Source organism: Cornus florida, unplaced genomic scaffold, assembly GCF_030987335.1.
Source record: "Cornus florida cultivar Cherokee Brave unplaced genomic scaffold, ASM3098733v1 CherokeeBrave_3.0.0_Hap2_Chr06, whole genome shotgun sequence".
In the NCBI taxonomy this organism is placed as follows: Eukaryota; Viridiplantae; Streptophyta; class Magnoliopsida; order Cornales; family Cornaceae; genus Cornus; species Cornus florida.
Window position 1 is genome coordinate 84,767,626 of NW_026775576.1, and position 17,310 is coordinate 84,784,935.

At 38.7% G+C, this 17,310-nt stretch overlaps 1 pseudogene; it reads right to left on the reverse strand.

The window, feature by feature from the left end:
* Positions 1–357: 357 nt before the first annotated feature.
* On the reverse strand, positions 358–16,216 carry LOC132312486 (65-kDa microtubule-associated protein 1-like; annotated as a pseudogene).
* Positions 16,217–17,310: the final 1,094 nt, after the last annotated feature.

The following is a 17,310-nucleotide window of genomic DNA, read 5'->3' on the forward strand; positions in this document are numbered from 1 at the left end:
ACCAACTCTAACGTACTTGACTGGCAAATTGTTGTGACACAAGCTCTACTGGCACTTTATTCCCTGGCCATGGCCACCCTTCTCCGCCCTGGACTGTCTTAGATTACTCTATATCTGCATCTTTTTCTCAATTTCTCTCTACGCGGATTCGGAGTACCCCTACTTGGCTTTTGGGGCTTTATCCATTTACACCGCTCTCTTGCTTGGCATCAAAGATTATATTGAGGATCATGCGTAGGATACTCCAGACACACAGACTCTGGCACAGAGAGGTGAGATATTGGTATTTAGTTATTAGCATCCTCTATTGTTAAATTATCTTCAAATTTTCTGTTGAATTTTTAGCTTCAGTGCGAAGGGCCACAATGCGCACACAAAGACAGTACCAAGGTGAGATGTTCTGTAAACCATGTAAAGGTATTCCTCTAATTGGGTGTGGATTGTTAATGTTTAATGATGAGTGCATTACATTCCCTAATCATATTCAAGGGTCCATTTATGTTTAATATATGTTTGTCACCTCAAGCAGTTTGATCCGCCACCTCTCTTCTACTTGAATTTTGTTTAATGATAAATGTTTATTGTTTCTTTCGTTACTGGTGGCAAACGAAGTATGGATATTATGGATATGTCAACATATTATGGTTACCAAGGTCTTAAAAGGAATGGAGGACAATTGAAACATAAAACTTTGGCTAAGTATAGAGAAGCCATACGAATCTGTCACCCTTTATCGCTACAGCTTAAGACTTAATTTGAAATAAGTAAGCCATACGAATCTGTCACCCTTTATCGCTACAGCTTAAGACTTAATTTGAAATAAGTAGTGATAGTAGTAAAACCTATCACTATAACAATGCTCGGTCTAAGGAAGGAGCCATTGACTATTTGTGGTAATGGGAATCAAACAAGGAGTTTCTAATATGTTTCGAATCTGGTATGAGATTTTCTATGCATCTCTCAAATTGCAATTGTTTTTCTTTATGTTGTCTTTATTTTATACTCTGTTTTTTTATTTCTTTTCTTTTTTTGTCCTTTTTCTTTGGTGATGTTTCTCTATTCGCATATTCACTGTTTTGGACTTACATTGACAATGAAATAGCAAATAGGGGGATTGATGGATCTTTCATTAAAGAATTATAGGTGTGAACAGTGACATCCCATTAATCTAGTTGAGGGTTGAATTTGAATCCATGATTCCACAGTGACCTCCCATGACAAGATGAATAGTGTAAAGATTTCATATTTTCCCCACTTGTATGTATCAAAATTATCCTTTTTTTGTTAAGTGTATGTATCAGAATTATCCTAATGATCTGAACGTTAAGAAAGCACAAACTGATCTTAATGTGACATGAAATGATTCTTTTTGTTGACGATTTTGTGCTATATTGTTGAAAAGAATGCCTAGTGCCTGTTTGGATTATCTTCCAAAACGTTGATTTTGCTTTTTGAGCTCGAAAGCCCATTTTGAATACCGTTTGTATTACCAGAATTTAAAGAGCTCAAAAGCCATTTTGGGTAACGTTTGGATTATTGTTTATTCCTTCTTCTTCTTCTTCTTCTTTTTCTTTTTATTTTTTTAATTGTATTATCACAAAATAGTGTCCTGTACAAATTTACACTTTTTAGTCTTCTGTATGTTCAATCAAAATTATTTTAGTATTTCTTTGATCACAAGGTTGCTAGTGGGTAATTGACATATTAATTGATTCGTAGCCGTTATGGCATTGCTGGACACAAACCTTAGCTTTATTTCTTTCCTTATTGTTTTACTCTAATTTTTCAGCATGAGCATTAATGGCTAGGAAATGATGATTCCTCTCTCATTTTTTGGGGTTACTATATATGAATTACTCTACTAGGGTAGGGGACATGTTTATGTGTCTCCTGTGTTTCCATGGTGTTTCTTCTAATGCAATGTGGTAAATGCATCTTCCTCATAGAGTTGGTGAATAAAAACTAAAGTTGTTTAACCGATGAATAGAGAAGCCCCACCCCTCATCTTCTCTGTCATGCCTGAGCATTGCATACTCATCTAGCATTACAAGCAGGGGAACACCATCATGGGCAAATGAGATGCCATGATCTTCTTCCCAAGCCCTTGTCTTAGCAACCAGAGTGTCAACAAGAGCTACATTGCCAAAAAAACCAATCAATAGGAGTTATTTATGAAAACCCATTTGTAAAAATCAAGCAAATACCATTTGGATGCATTTATGAGTTGCTATATTTGCACTCAATAGACAAAACATGCGCGGATCTATCTCCTAGCATGAAACTCCACAATACATCCCTAATGATAACCTTAGAACAAGTGACAAATCAAGCAAATACCATTTGGATGCATTTATGAGTTGCTATATTTGCACTCAATAGACAAAACATGCGCGGATCTATCTCCAAGCATGAAACTCCACAATACATCCCTAATGATAACCTTAGAACAAGTGACAAATTTTCACTATTTTTTCAACAACCATTCATGATCTAAATAAAGTGTTAAGCCTTTCTACCCAATCATCTCCTTGCCATCTTGTAGAATCCCGTCAATATGTTACATGGTTTCAGATTTAAGCGTCTCCAGATGTCATAATATCTGACAACCCAATTCACGAATGAGTCAAAAATATTTTTCTCTGTGCCCTAGGTAGGAGGAGGATGAATGTACCCATAGCAAGTCTAACATGTGAACTCTTCAGTGTTAACATAATTAGATTATATTATAGTCGTTGCTTAGATTGCTACCATAATTACATTATATAGTCGTTGTAATAGTGATTTACTAGTCGTTTGATGTTAGCCTATTTATACCTGTTTTGTATCATTATCATTATATCAATTCAATATGTTATTTCATATTGCATCTCTATCTCTATTTGTCTCCCTCTCCGTCCAAGGTCCTCAATCAAACCACGCCACCTCAACACCTCAATCTTCATAGAGTTTTCTCTTTCTTTCATTTTTCTCTTCTATTTGGCCCAATTTTACACACCTTGCCACTGCGCCTAGATCTAACGCGCTTACAAGCACCCCACTCTCCACACTCCTTATCATCAAACGTGCCTACATGCGTTCATCACAGCCAAACGCCACTCCATCATTTCATCCGACCCAATCACGGCAGCCATCACCGTGCCCAACTCCCTGCTCGCCCTCAACCTTGCTCTTTGCCATCGCCACCGCCGGTCAGATAATAGTCAGCCATAGCCATTCAAAGCGCCACCACTTCACCGCCGAGCTTCTTCACACTTGCCGGTCCATTGTGCAGTTCAGTCCTCATAAATTATGTCACGCACACAAACGGGTTTGTGTGCTCGCCGAATATACCAATCCGACCTGCTCCATCATGCCGCCTTCACCGTCACCATCGCCGATCGCAGATCATTCACAGCCACAACACGTCGCCCACCACTGTCGTCACTCCATCTCAGCCGACCTCACCGTTCCAAGCGAAGCCGTAAGCTCACCGCTGAGTCAGCCGACTTCTCCACAGCCGTACCGAGCCCATTACCGTCCCACCGTTTAGTCCGGCCGGCCGCCATCATCCGCAGCCGCAAGTTTGTGTGCTCGCCGAATATACCAATCCGACTTGCTCCATCATGCCGCCATCACCGTCGCCATCGCTGATCGCAAATCATCCACAGCCACAACACGTCGCCCACCGCTGTCGTCACTCCATCTCAGCCGACCTCACCGTTCCAAGCGAAGCCGTAAGCTCACCGCTGAGTCAGCCGACTTCTCCACAGCCGTACCGAGCCCATTACCGTCCCACCGTTTAGTCTGGCCTGCCGCCATCATCCGCAGCCGCAAGTTCAAAGCCGGTCACCTGTCCTACTCTCTGTCGGATTCCCATCGATCTCCCGCGACCCACCGTCCATGCTCATTATTGTCGCCAAACCAGTGGTCCATTTTGTTAGAACTCTTGTCTCAGTCCCGCACCCTCGCCGAAACCAGCTTGCACCTACAACGGCGGTCCGTTCTCTCTGCCGGATCTATGCGCATACCTTGCTTCCCACTGTTCATCGTCACAGGAATAGCGAGTATTCCAGTCGCTTGCCACTGTTCAATCTATTCCACGCTTATAGCTGGCCGTCATCAGTCCTTTTGTTTGCCGTCGACAAGCACTTCCATTCTCGTCGTCGATGGGTTCTTCAGGTTCTCTGTTCAACGTCGTCACCGCCGGTATGCGACGTCATCACCTCTCCAAGCTCAACCTCAGTCATTACCGCTGCACAGACCCATCTCTCGCCGGTCTCATAGCCGCCACCGGTAAGAACATCATCGCTGTTCTTCATCACAGTCAGTTTCCGAATGTCCCGTGCTCGCTATCGTCCGAGTAGTTGCCGGTAATTTCTTCAGCACTCTATGGCGCCGCTCCGTCCTTTCTCTCTCATCAAATCTCCTCTGCAATCTTAAGAGAGAAATAGACTGTAACCCCAAAAACAAATAATGAGCGTGATAAAAGGGAAGTGGGATCCCTGGGACCCTCCTCACCACGTTCACTGACATAATCAATTTTTATATAATATATATATATATTTCTGTTTGTTGGGCAGTACCATACCTCATTTATTCAGCTACAGGCCAGATCAGCTTTGGCCTATTTCATTTTAATTTTGGCCCAGTTCTCACTCTAGCCCAATTCATTATTTGTTTATACTTAAGATTCAAGTTCTAAGTGCTCCTGACATCCTCTAGAACTTGAGGGGGTGTATTCCGACCAGTTTCCAGTTCCTGGTTTACAGTCCACCTAGTTTTTCGACGTTGATCCAGCTCTCCAATGTTTCTACGCTCATTGGCATCGACATCTCTATCATATGCTTCCAAGCGCCCTGTCATCGACATTTTTATCACGCGCTTTCAAGCGCTCTGTCACCTATCACGCGCTTCCAAGCGCTCTATCATGCATCCGTGCGGCCCCCTATCGTGTGCCTTCGTGCATCTCAAGTGGTAAATCCACTCTATAATTCCATTCTATTATTTGCTTTCAAGAGCACATGGCTACCACACTTGCCGTAAAGTGGTCCGTATGCGCCTGTGCGCCCACTCTATCAAGCGGTAATCCCGCTCGGTCATACGCATCCGTGCGTCTCTCAAATGGTAAATTCCACTCATGATTCTATGCTAGTATTTGCTTTCAAGAGCTCTCTCAAGGCTACCACACTTGCCATAAGTGGTCTATTATGTGTTTTTAAGCACCTCAATGTATCGGATCTTCACAACTCCGGTACCGCATCACCACGCTCCATCAGTGGTCTTCATGCGCTTCACGCGCCTTATCTTGCACTTCACATGCAATGAGTTCCCACGAATCCGCTTCCCATCTTCCGCTCTAGATTTTCTCTCCAAACTCAAGTTGGTTTCTGCTCTACCGCCTTGAGTTTGAAGGGGGATGTTAACATAATTAGATTATATTATAGCCGTTGCTTAGATTGCTACCATAATTACATTATATAGCCGTTGTAATAATGATTTACTAGCCATTTGATATTAGCCTATTTATACCTGCTTGTATCATTATCATTATATCAATTCAATATATTATTTCATATTGCATCTCTATCTCTTTGTCTCCCTCTCTCTAGTATCTTAACATTCAGAATGTGAATTGACATTTGAAAAATATTATTGTCTGGTTCAAGCCATCTAGGAATGTTGTCCTTTTGTGGATGCCTGTTTATCACACCACAAACATGTAATATCTATCCAGATTCCGTATCATGTCAGACAATAATTTCAACATTCTGAAGGCCCTAGACTAAAAGAAAAGCAAAGGAGAGTGTGGAGAGAGAAGATCAAGCCATCACTCAAAGCCAAATCAATCATAGATCATAAGATTGCTATAAGACCCCGGTAAATTTAAATATATGCATTCTTCATTCTTAACTGCATATTAAGTTTGGCAACCAAAAAGAAATCTATGCGACTGTTATGGCAATTTGGTGATATTATTTTGCAAATACCTGAATTTTGTTGACTAAAATCCGGGCTTTTTCAGCACGTTTCAGATTTAAATGCGCACCTCTGCTTGCGTTATACCTGTTTTCATCCTGTTTCAAGTTTCAACAAGGCAACTTCAGTGACATACAAACATAGTACCACCCTAATTCTACTGTGAAATAATTAGGCTTAAAGCATTAAGAAAGGAAAAACAGTCCTAAAAAACATGTCTGCGGCACAAAGAGCCTGCCTATCATCGCCCTTTAGGACATGAAAACTTCATGGATCAACTGTGTTTGTTTCATATGTGTTAAACATCGGAAGCGTCAACCCCCAAACAGGAAACTGCTAAACATTCATATTATTTTTATTTTTATTAAAGTTTTACGCACTCTGAAGCAATAATGTAATAAAACTGAATTATTGGATATGTTTTTTAAGTGCATGTCCAACCAAAAGTGTCATACACATAACGCACACACATGTTTGAACATTGTGTGCCTGACACAGGTACTTCCTCTACTTTTAAAGAGTCATGTAGCATAGTGGGTCAATAAAGTCCTGGTGAGGAGAATGTGTCCTTTATGCTACATCCCCTGTGAGAAGAACACGCCCTAGGAAGATCAACATGGTGAAAAGAATGAGTGTCGTTACACTAGGAATTGAAAATTTTATGATCTTGTAGTGTTAGCAATGAGACACAATTCGCATACAAAAAAAAAAAGGAACATTTTTAGTTAAAGACACCGTTGAGGTTCACAAAACATGTTTTAGTTGGAAGAGATACTTGTCACTCAAAGTAGTTGCCACCTACCTATCAAAGCGAATCAGAGATACTTAAGAAACTCATGGATATTTCCAGCTATAGGTTGATGCCAGCTGAAAAGAATGTTTAAATCAGGTCAAGGTATGGGCCTTGTCCATTTTCGAACCTTTCCCAACCATCCAAGCTTCCCTATTTTCTCAAGATGCAGATTGCATGGTTTTAAGATAGATATACTAATGGTATTATCCAGTTTCATTTTCCCTTTTCCAGCTGTAGATTGATGCCAGCTGAAAAGAATGTTTAAATCAGGTCAAGGTATGGGCCTTGTCCATTTTCGAACCTTTCCCAACCATCCAAGCTTCCCTATTTTCTCAAGATGCAGATTGCACGGTTTTAAGATAGATAAACTAATGGTATTATCCAGTTTCATTTTCCCTTTTTTCTTTTGAAATTTCAGCAACAAAATAAGAGATTGACTCTTTGCTTTTACATGTCAGAATGGTTTATTGATGACTAAATGACATATAAAAGAAAAGAATAGAAGGGTTATGATCTGGCGCATTCCAAAGTTTCCATGGTATGGATATCACTTTAAAATGTCAGATCAATAATAGGTTAATAAATAGGCGATTTCAAGATTGAAAGAAAATCTGTATATTGCCTTCCTTTGAATGGTTTACAATGCTTTAGTTAAATAGGACATACAAGGGGCTAAAAAAAGGAAACTACAAGCTGACTACAAGCTGTGACAGCAAACTACAGGCTGTAATTACAGGCTGTATACTAACAGAAGCTACAGGTTGTGCACTAATAGAAGCTATAGGTTATACACTAAAATATCCCCTAAAATCTGGTCATTGACTATCTATATTTACACGCCTATCATATCCCTTAAAATATGGTCTTATTAAAACCAAATATCTCTTTTTCAACACTCCCCCTCAAGCTGGCTTGTAGATGTCTTCCATAGCTAGCTTGCTTCTTAAAACTTCAAACTGTTTCTTGTGTAGTCCTTTGGTAAGGATGTCTGCAGCTTGTTCAGTAGTAGAGACATAAGGAATGCAAATCATACCACAGTCAAGCTTTTCCTTGATAAAGTGTTTGTCAACTTCCATATGTTTGGTTCTGTCGTGGAGGACTGGATTATGAGCAATTGAAATGGCAGCTTTGTTGTCACAGTAGACTCTCATTGGAGGAGAAACAATAACCTTCAAATCTTCAAGGAGTCTTTTTAACCATATAGCTTCGCAAATCCCATGGGCGAGTGCTCTGAACTCGGCTTCTGCACTACTCCTCGCTACTACATTTTGTTTCTTGCTTCGCCACGTGACTAAGTTTCATCCAACGAAGGTGCAATATCCTGAGGTAGATCGTCTATCAACTATACTGCCTGCCCAATCAGCATCTGTGTACACCTCCACTTGTAAATGACCTTGTTTCTTGAACATAAGTCCTTTACCTAGTGAGCCCTTTAAGTACCTCAGAATCCTGTACACTGCTTCAAAGTGTTCCTGTCCAGGAGAGTGCATGAACTGACTCACCATACTAACTGCAAATACTATATCTGGGCGTGTGTGAGATAAGTAAATTAGTCTTCCCACCAATCTCTAATATCTTTCACGATCAACCATATTCTCGGGTTCGGCAGCTTCTAACTTCAGGTTGACTTCAATTGGAGTGTCAGCAGCTTTACACCCGAGTAGTCCTGTCTCATTAAGCAAATCAAGTACATATTTTCGTTGATTCACGAAAATTCCTTCTCTTGACTTGGCAAATTCCATTCCAAGGAAGTATTTTAATGCTCCCAGATCTTTGACTTCAAAATCTTTAGCAAGTTTCTTCTTCAGTCTGGTCAACTCTTCAATGTCATCACCTGTCAAAATTATATCATCCACATACACAATTAAAATGGCAATTTTCCCTTCCTCACCGTGTTTGTAGAACATGGTATGGTCTGCCTGACTCTGATGATACCCATGACTCTTCACAGCCTTTCCAAAACGTTCAAACCATACTGACTGCAAATCCTATATCTGGGCGTGTGTGAGATAAGTAAATTAGTCTTCCCACCAATCTCTGATATCTTTCACGATCAACCATATTCTCGGGTTCGGCAGCTTCTAACTTCAGGTTGACTTCAATTGGAGTGTCAGCAGCTTTACACCCGAGTAGTCCTGTCTCATTAAGCAAATCAAGCACATATTTTCGTTGATTCACGAAAATTCCTTCTCTTGACTTGGCAAATTCCATTCCAAGGAAGTATTTTAATGCTCCCAGATCTTTGACTTCAAAATCTTTAGCAAGTTTCTTCTTCAGTCTGGTCAACTCTTCAATGTCATCACCTGTCAAAATTATATCATCCACATACACAATTAAAATGGCAATTTTCCCTTCCTCACCGTGTTTGTAGAACATGGTATGGTCTGCCTGACTCTGATGATACCCATGACTCTTCACAGCCTTTCCAAAACGTTCAAACCACGCTCTTGGAGACTGTTTCAAACCATACAGGGATTTTTTGAGTTTACAGACTTTGCTCTGACTGTGTTTTCCTTCGAACCCAGGTGGCAAGCTCATAAACACTTCTTCTTCCAAGTCTCCATTTAAAAAGGCATTTTTTATGTCCAATTGATGTAATGGCCAATTAGAATTGACTGCCAACGACAATAAGACTCGGATAGAATTTATTTTTGCTATAGGAGCAAACGTCTCTTGGTAATCAATGCCGTACGTTTGCGTAAAACCTTTCGCCACAAGTCTTGCCTTGTACCTTTCCACACTACCATCAGCTTTACACTTAATAGTGAAAACCCATTTACACCCAACAGTTTTCTTTCCTTTGGGTAAGTCAACTATCTCCCACGTTCTACTCCTTTTAAGAGCATTCATCTCCTCTAACACTGCTGATTTCCAATTCGGATCATTTAGTGCTTCCTGAATGTTTCTTGGAACAAACAAGTGAGAAATATTTGAAGTAAAGGCCTTATGTTTATGGGAAAGTTTATCATAAGACAAGTATTTGGCAATGGGATGCTGGGTACAGGTTTGGATTCCTTTTCTAACAGCTATAGGGATATCAAGGTCTACAGGAACTTGGCTAGGTGTCTCTGTACGATTAGAAATAGTAGGGACAACTGTAGACAAGTTAGGATTTAGAGTACCTTGAGTGTTCAGGGAGTCATTGCTCGGGACCTCTGATTGGCCTTGCTCAGGTACAATAGTAGGCTCTCTACTCTTTTGATGAGTCTTTTTTCTGTTATAAACCAGAAGCTCAGGATTCGGTTTTTTTGGAACCGTTGGTAGGATTTCTCCCCCTGTTGGAGATACAGTAAGGCTCGGCAGATTAGGACTAGGAGGCCCCGGGTTTCCTGATTCTAGAACATCATTTTCTTGATTAAAAATATCAGTGTTTGGAGTAGAGTGTGAGACAATAGTTTTAGGTAAGGGAATATTAGTAGAAATCTCCCAAAAATTTTATTCACTCTCTTTCTCCCCCTGAAGAAAAGTTTTCTGAAAATAAGGATGATTTTCTAGAAAAAAAACATCCATACTGATAAACATTTTTTTTGTTGTCGGATTGAAGCATTTGTACCCCTTTTATTCGGGGCATACCCAACAAATACACATTTTTCAGCCCGAGTATCCAATTTAGATCGAAGTCTACTAGGTAAATGGACAAAGACAGTGCACCCAAATACTTTCAAAGGCAGGTTTGAATAAATCCGAGTTTCAGGAAAAGATTTTTTAAGGCTTTCAAGGGGTGTAAAATAGTTAAGAACACGAGTAGGCATCCTGTTAATCAAATATGTTGCTGTTAAAACGGCTTCACCCCACAAATACTTAGGAACATTCATTCAAAACATGATGGCACGAGAAACTTCAAGTAAATGTTTATTCTTTCTTTCAGCAAATCCGTTTTGTTGGGGTGTGTCAACACAAGTGGATTGGTGAAAAATTCCTTTTTCTGTTAAAAAACTTCCTAAAACTTCATTAAAGTATTCGGTGCCGTTATCAGTATGAAGAATGCCAATTTTTGTTTGAAATTGATTTTCAATCATCATATAAAAATCCTTGAATAATTTTTCAACTTCAGATTTTTCATTCATTAAATACACCCAACACAAACGTGTATGATCATCAATAAAAGTCACAAACCATTTTTTTCCAGAAAGAGTTGTGATCCTAGAAGGGCCCCAAACATCGCTATGGATTAAATAAAATGGTTTTGATGTTTGGTAAGGTTTAGGAGAATACGTAGTACGATGACTCTTTGATAAAAAACAATTCTCACAATAAAAAGATGAACAATCTAATCCTTTAAACAAAGAAGGAAATAATTTTTTAAGATAAGGGAAACTAGGATGCCCTAGTCGAAAATGCCATAGCATTATTTGTTCTCTAACAGGGATAGAACGAAAACTACTCAAACCTTGAGCCTTTTTATTACTTGAAATATCATCTTCAAAATAGTAGAGACCATCTATCATCTTAGCACTGCCAATCGTCTTCCCCAAGTTCTGGTCCTGAAATTCACAATAGGATTCAAAAAAGATAACACGACAATTAGAGTCTTTGGACAATTTACTAACTGATAAAAGGTTACAAGCAAGCTTAGGGACATGAAGGACAGACTTAAGATCAATAATTTTTGAAAGTTTCACTAAACCTTTGCCTGCAATAGGAGAATAAGAACCATCAGCTATTCTGATTTTTTTTTCAGAGCCAGAACAGGTGAATAAGTTTGAAATAAATGAGAACAACTTGTCACATATGGTCAGAAGCCCCTGAATCAATGATCCATGGGGTAACACTGGAATTTAAACGACAAGATAAGGCCTTCGGGTTGTTACCTGTTTGAGCAAGAGAAACATTAGGAGTACCAGATGAGGAATTGAATTTCAGCAATTTTAGAAGATGATCCATCTGTTCTTTGCTGAAAGGAAGTGCCTCGGCTTTATGAGCTGATGGGGCTTGGTTGAATCTGCCTTCCTGCTTACTCTTCCAATTCGCTGGTTTACCATGAATTTTCCAGCAGGTTTCACGGGTATGGTGAGGCTTGTTGCAGTGGTCACACCAAAGACGGGGCTTTTCATTATGTTTCCTGCCAATATTCGCTTCAGATGCGACCAAGGCAGAGGTCTCAACAGCACCATTTGATAACTTTTTTCCAAGCATGACCAGACTGCGACTTTCTTCTCTTCGAACCTCGGAGAAGACTTCACCGATTAAAGGCAAGGGTTGTCGTCCAATTATTCTGCCTCTCACTTCATCAAACTCGACATTGAGTCCAATGAGAAACTTGAAGATGCGGTTGTCTTCCACCTTCTTTTTGTAATGGTTGCAATCTTCAGGCGATTTCCACTCATAATCGCTGAACAAATCAAGGTCCTGCCACAAACGTTTCAGAGAGTTGAAATATTTTGTAACACTGTTATCTCCTTGACGGATCTCTCCGAGTTTCAGCGTTAGTTCATAGACTTGAGACTGATTTCCTAGGTCTGAATACATTTGGTTGACATTGTCCCAAAGTTCTTTTGCTGTGTGGTAACACATATAATTAGAACTGATGTCCTCCTCCATAGAATTCACCAACCAGGTCATCACCATCGAATTCTCTACATCCCAGGTCGAGTAGGATGGATCTTCAGGTTTTGGTTCCTTCTTTTCTCCTGTTAGGTAGCTGATTTTGCCTCTGCCTCGGATATACATCCGCACGGACTGGGACCAGCGAAGGAAGTTTTCACCATTTAGCCGAATTGTGGTAATCTGGACCGAGTGTGTCTGAGAGTTTTGGACTTGGGACTCAAAGGTCTTGGTCTTGGACTCAGGTATGTCATCAGACATGGTGATTAGAGTTGTTTGGAAGAGAGAAAAAAAGGAACAGATAGGGGTTTTTTTTCAGAAGAATCGGTAAGATGCTCTGATACCAAATAGGCGATTTCAAGATTGAAAGAAAATCTGTATATTGCCTTCCTTTGAATGGTTTACAATGTTTTAGTTAAATAGGACATACAAGGGGCTAAAAAAAGGAAACTACAAGCTGACTACAAGCTGTGACAGCAAACTACAGGCTGTAATTACAGGTTGTATACTAACAGAAGCTACAGGCTGTGCACTAATAGAAGCTATAGGTTATACACTAAAATATCCCCTAAAATCTGGTCATTGACTATCTATATTTACACGCCTATCATATCCCCTAAAATATGGTCTTATTAAAACCAAATATCTCTTTTTCAACATAATAATATCTCCAACTATCAATTACTAAATTCACATTAATGACCACAAAAAATTGACAAGCAAGACCGGAGATCAAAAGAATGATATTGGAATTGGAGCTTGTGGCACAAAACATCCCAATAAATCACCCCCAAATTATAATTTTGATCCATAAGTACATATGACTGGAAGTATGATCTGGTTTGAGTTTAAAGTGCATTATCCGAATGACCAGCATATAGCAGAATCACATAATTATGTAATCAGAAATCTCTTCTTCATCAATGATGTATTCAAGTGAGTTTGATGATTGCATTGAAAAATTGAAATTACCCAAAGTTCAAAACACAGTTCAGTCATGTTAGTAGAAATATATTGCGTACATAAATAGAACTTTGTAAATGGGATATCCAATACACAAACACACATACAGAGAGAGAGAGAGAGAGAGAGAGAGAGAGCAATACCCTATTGTAGTCTTCAAGCCAACTCTCTCTTATTCACAAGCTGACATCCATTTTTCAACCTTATCCAATATGTCTCTTCTGCTGAGAGACTCTTCCTTTGCTTTTACTATTTGATTATCCATGTCAGCCAATAACTCAGAAGGCTCGACGTTCCCAGAATCAATAAGTGCCATAATTTTCTCTCGGGCAACCTCCGAATCAATCTCAACATGAGCACAGGTAAATATCTCTTCAAGCTCAGCTTACCTCTTAAAAGCAATTTCCTTCATCCGACTAGCTTTTAGCTGATAAAGCCTTTCAACTTCCACCTCAGCCTTGACAGCAAAAGAAAAGTATTTTGAGCACACGCTGGTATTGTATATTCAACTACACATTGGGAAGAACAAATTTGAATTACCTGCTCTATCAGATCCAGGGCAAGGGCCCCCGGGATGGTTACTTCATCTACTGAAGCTGATATGTTACAGGTAATGTGATCAAACAAACTTCGGTCTTCTTGGGGGGTTATCCATCAAATTCCAAAGATCAATTAGCTGACTTGCTATCTCTTGAAGCTGTGAAAGGAAAAAATACATGTTAGAAGAATTGCTTCAATTGCTGGAGTAGACAGCAGATCATGGTGATTCCCATGATCTCAAAGTCACAGACGTGTAAATTGCTTATGAATGTTGAAAATAGAGGCTGAAATAAAGCATCACATGTTTTAAGTAATTCAAATCTATGTTACATGAACTCCTTTAAATACACAATCTGTCTCAAACACACAACAGCAGAGTTTGGGATAACATGTCTGGTTGGATATGCACTACCAAGAATATCTGGTAATTCAAGTATACTGCATAATTGTATTTAAAAATCTCTTATTATGTTCCTTTTTGCTTCAAAATGAGTAAAGTTCCCATGTTGGACACCCTATGCTACATAAAAACACCCATTTACACTAAAAGGCAAGGAAAGCACTCAAAAATACATGTATAATTGTATACCAACCATCAGGTTTAAGAATTTAATAAATCCAACTCCTTGACACATATTGATATAAGATAAATGTATCGTCAAACATAGCACCACATTTTCAAAAGTAAAGTGTGTGCCCCAAACCACTCTTTATATTACATGACAGCAAAGTAACCAAGTACAAATGTAATGTAATAAGGATTACATAACTAAATTGATAAACTATGGGTTTAATATTTTATGAGGATATAACAAGGTAAAACAAAATACCAAGTAAAACATAACTATCATGTGCACATATAATGTAATCTAAACATAATCTTCTTCTCAAGAATGAAGAAGCCGGCATCATACATATAGAATGGAAGAGTGAGTTACAAAAAAAAAAAAATCCTTGTATAACATGCAAATAGAATAGTAGAACAATGGAAGGACAAGTGTTTATATATATATATATATATATTACAATACATGATTTGAGCTTCAGATATCATACTTCATACATCAAGAAATCTTTTACAAGCATAATTAAATGTAGTAACCAACAGCAAGCAGATCTTTGTACTATCTGTTATCCTCATACTGAAAAGCATAACTGTCTGGTCTGTGACTCCTAATATATAAATCAAAATGGAAATTTCTTATGAACTTCACTAATAGATACCTAGAACTGAATTCTGAAGAATTACCTTTTGCAACCTCTGCTTCTTATCTTCTTTTAGTGCTAAAACCGTATTAGCCAGCCTAGCTAGGGTGTCATTGCTGATGCTTTTGGATTGCACACCAATAGAGTCGTTTAAGCTTGGATGAACCTCATTAAAGTGCTGAAGAAGTCCATCCCAAGGACAGCACAGAGGTCATGCACAGTGCTTACAAATTCAAGGACCTTGTGCAACCTATCACTCTATAAGATCAAACAAATGATTAATAATGATCAACTCAATAAGTCTAGTGATTGAACAAACTATTATTAACAATTTACCTTTTCTTTTTGAAGTTCTTGGAGCTGAGATTGAAAATTATCCAATTTCTTAAGGATAGATCGGTCTCATCAACTGCAGGACTCCCTACCTGCTCACCTGTCCCAACAATTTCTCCACTAATCTTTTGTATTTGTGACTGTACATTAAAAAACTCCTTTATCCTTTCCCCTTTCTGTTTCCACAGCTGTTCAAGTACTGGTGTTATAGCAGCAATTTGTTCCTTAATTGTTCCTGAAGTATTCTCAGGCTGCAAAACAGACCCAAGAAAACAACAATGAACCTGGTTTACTGACTCCCAGAATTCTAAGTTCTTCCACTGCTATAACTCTGGTGAGAGTAATCTAAAAAATTCCACAAAAAGGTAAAGTGGTTACTCACAATTCCAGTAAAAGTTTTCTCTCCGAGAGCAGATAGAAGACTGGAGAGTTCAATATTGGCATCTGCCAAGGCTTGAAGAAGGTGAGCCCTTGACTTTGCAGCCTGATCAACCTTCCTCTTGTACACGTCCAGGCACTCTTGCTCTAACTGAAGAAGCATCTTGTCCCGTTCCTCGTCACTTTCACCAACCTCATCCCAAATTTGCTGGCATTAAAAACACAAATTATTATCAGTCTATCATATTGTTCCATAAATTTAATTTCACTTATACAACGTAACAAAGCTTGAATCCCAATTCTTGACATAACACATTACAAAATTAAATTTGATCCAAAACTTTAAATTAAGAAAACAAAGATTACCTGCAATTGCTTCAATAAGGAACCACATGTGGTTTCACCAAGAAGAATATTTTGAACATCTACCGCTGCCATGGATGCTAGTACTACAATCTAACCTGCACCAACAAAGTATTCAAAAGACTTTCTTAAATTTTCTATATGGATCAGAATGTTCTTCAAAGCACATATAAGATGCAGAGTACACCCCCCCAAACACAGAACTAAATCCATATCCATCATATGGCATCAATGAAATAGCACTTTACTAGACAATCAAAACATCCGCAACTGTCAGCATCAATAATAAAGAAAGACCGCCTAATTTGGGATTTAACCCTAGGTTCCACATTTAAGTTCAAAATCATCTAAACTTAGGAACAAATTTTATAACCCAAATGCAATAAATAACTAAAACATTAAAAGGAAAAAGCATTGGATGAAAAAAATGGGATTATAGAAAATCTATGAAGAAAACCCTCCAAGTTTTGGCAAAACAAAGAGCATAAACGCCAAGAGTAAAAATTAGAATTCAACATTACAAGATTGTAAAGACTAAAAAGTTTCAGTAAACTTCATTTGCACTCAAGCCCACTCAATTAACCAAATTTTAGCATCAAAAGAAAAACTAAGACAGAATCACCCGAGAAACGAGCATTAACCACAAGGACTCAAACTAATAATGATTACAAGCAATTCACTTCCCTCATGCAGTGTAAAACAAGAAAATTTCAGGAAATGTAGAACCAAACCCCCAAAACCCTGATTCTTACACAGAATGTCTACAATCCACAACTACAAACACAACATTAAGTGCAAACAAGTGTGAAACGAACTTCAAAAGTATCAGATCTCAAATCAAAGCCATTTTATTCAAAATCGATCACAGAGGGAGTGAGTTCAAGTAAAAGATAATCCACATTTCTGAAGAATCAACAGAGAAAAGACTGATGGACAGAAAATGCTTACAGAGATCAACTTGGAGAGCAACCGGTGTAATGCTGTTGCTAGCTAGGAAGTCGGTATTGCTAGTGTTTGGCTTCCAATAAAGCAATTTGTGGGACCCAGACGAATAATAGCAAAGAAGGGGCTATGGCAACAGAATGCCGTTGCGAGGCATGACTGGCCCCCACAACGGCTCTTTTCCTTTTCTTTTCTTTTTCTTTTTTTTGTTTTTTGTTTTGCTTTTTTTCTTTACTATTTCCTTTTATATGTAATTTATTTTTATTGTAAAAAATATATTTATGATTTATAAT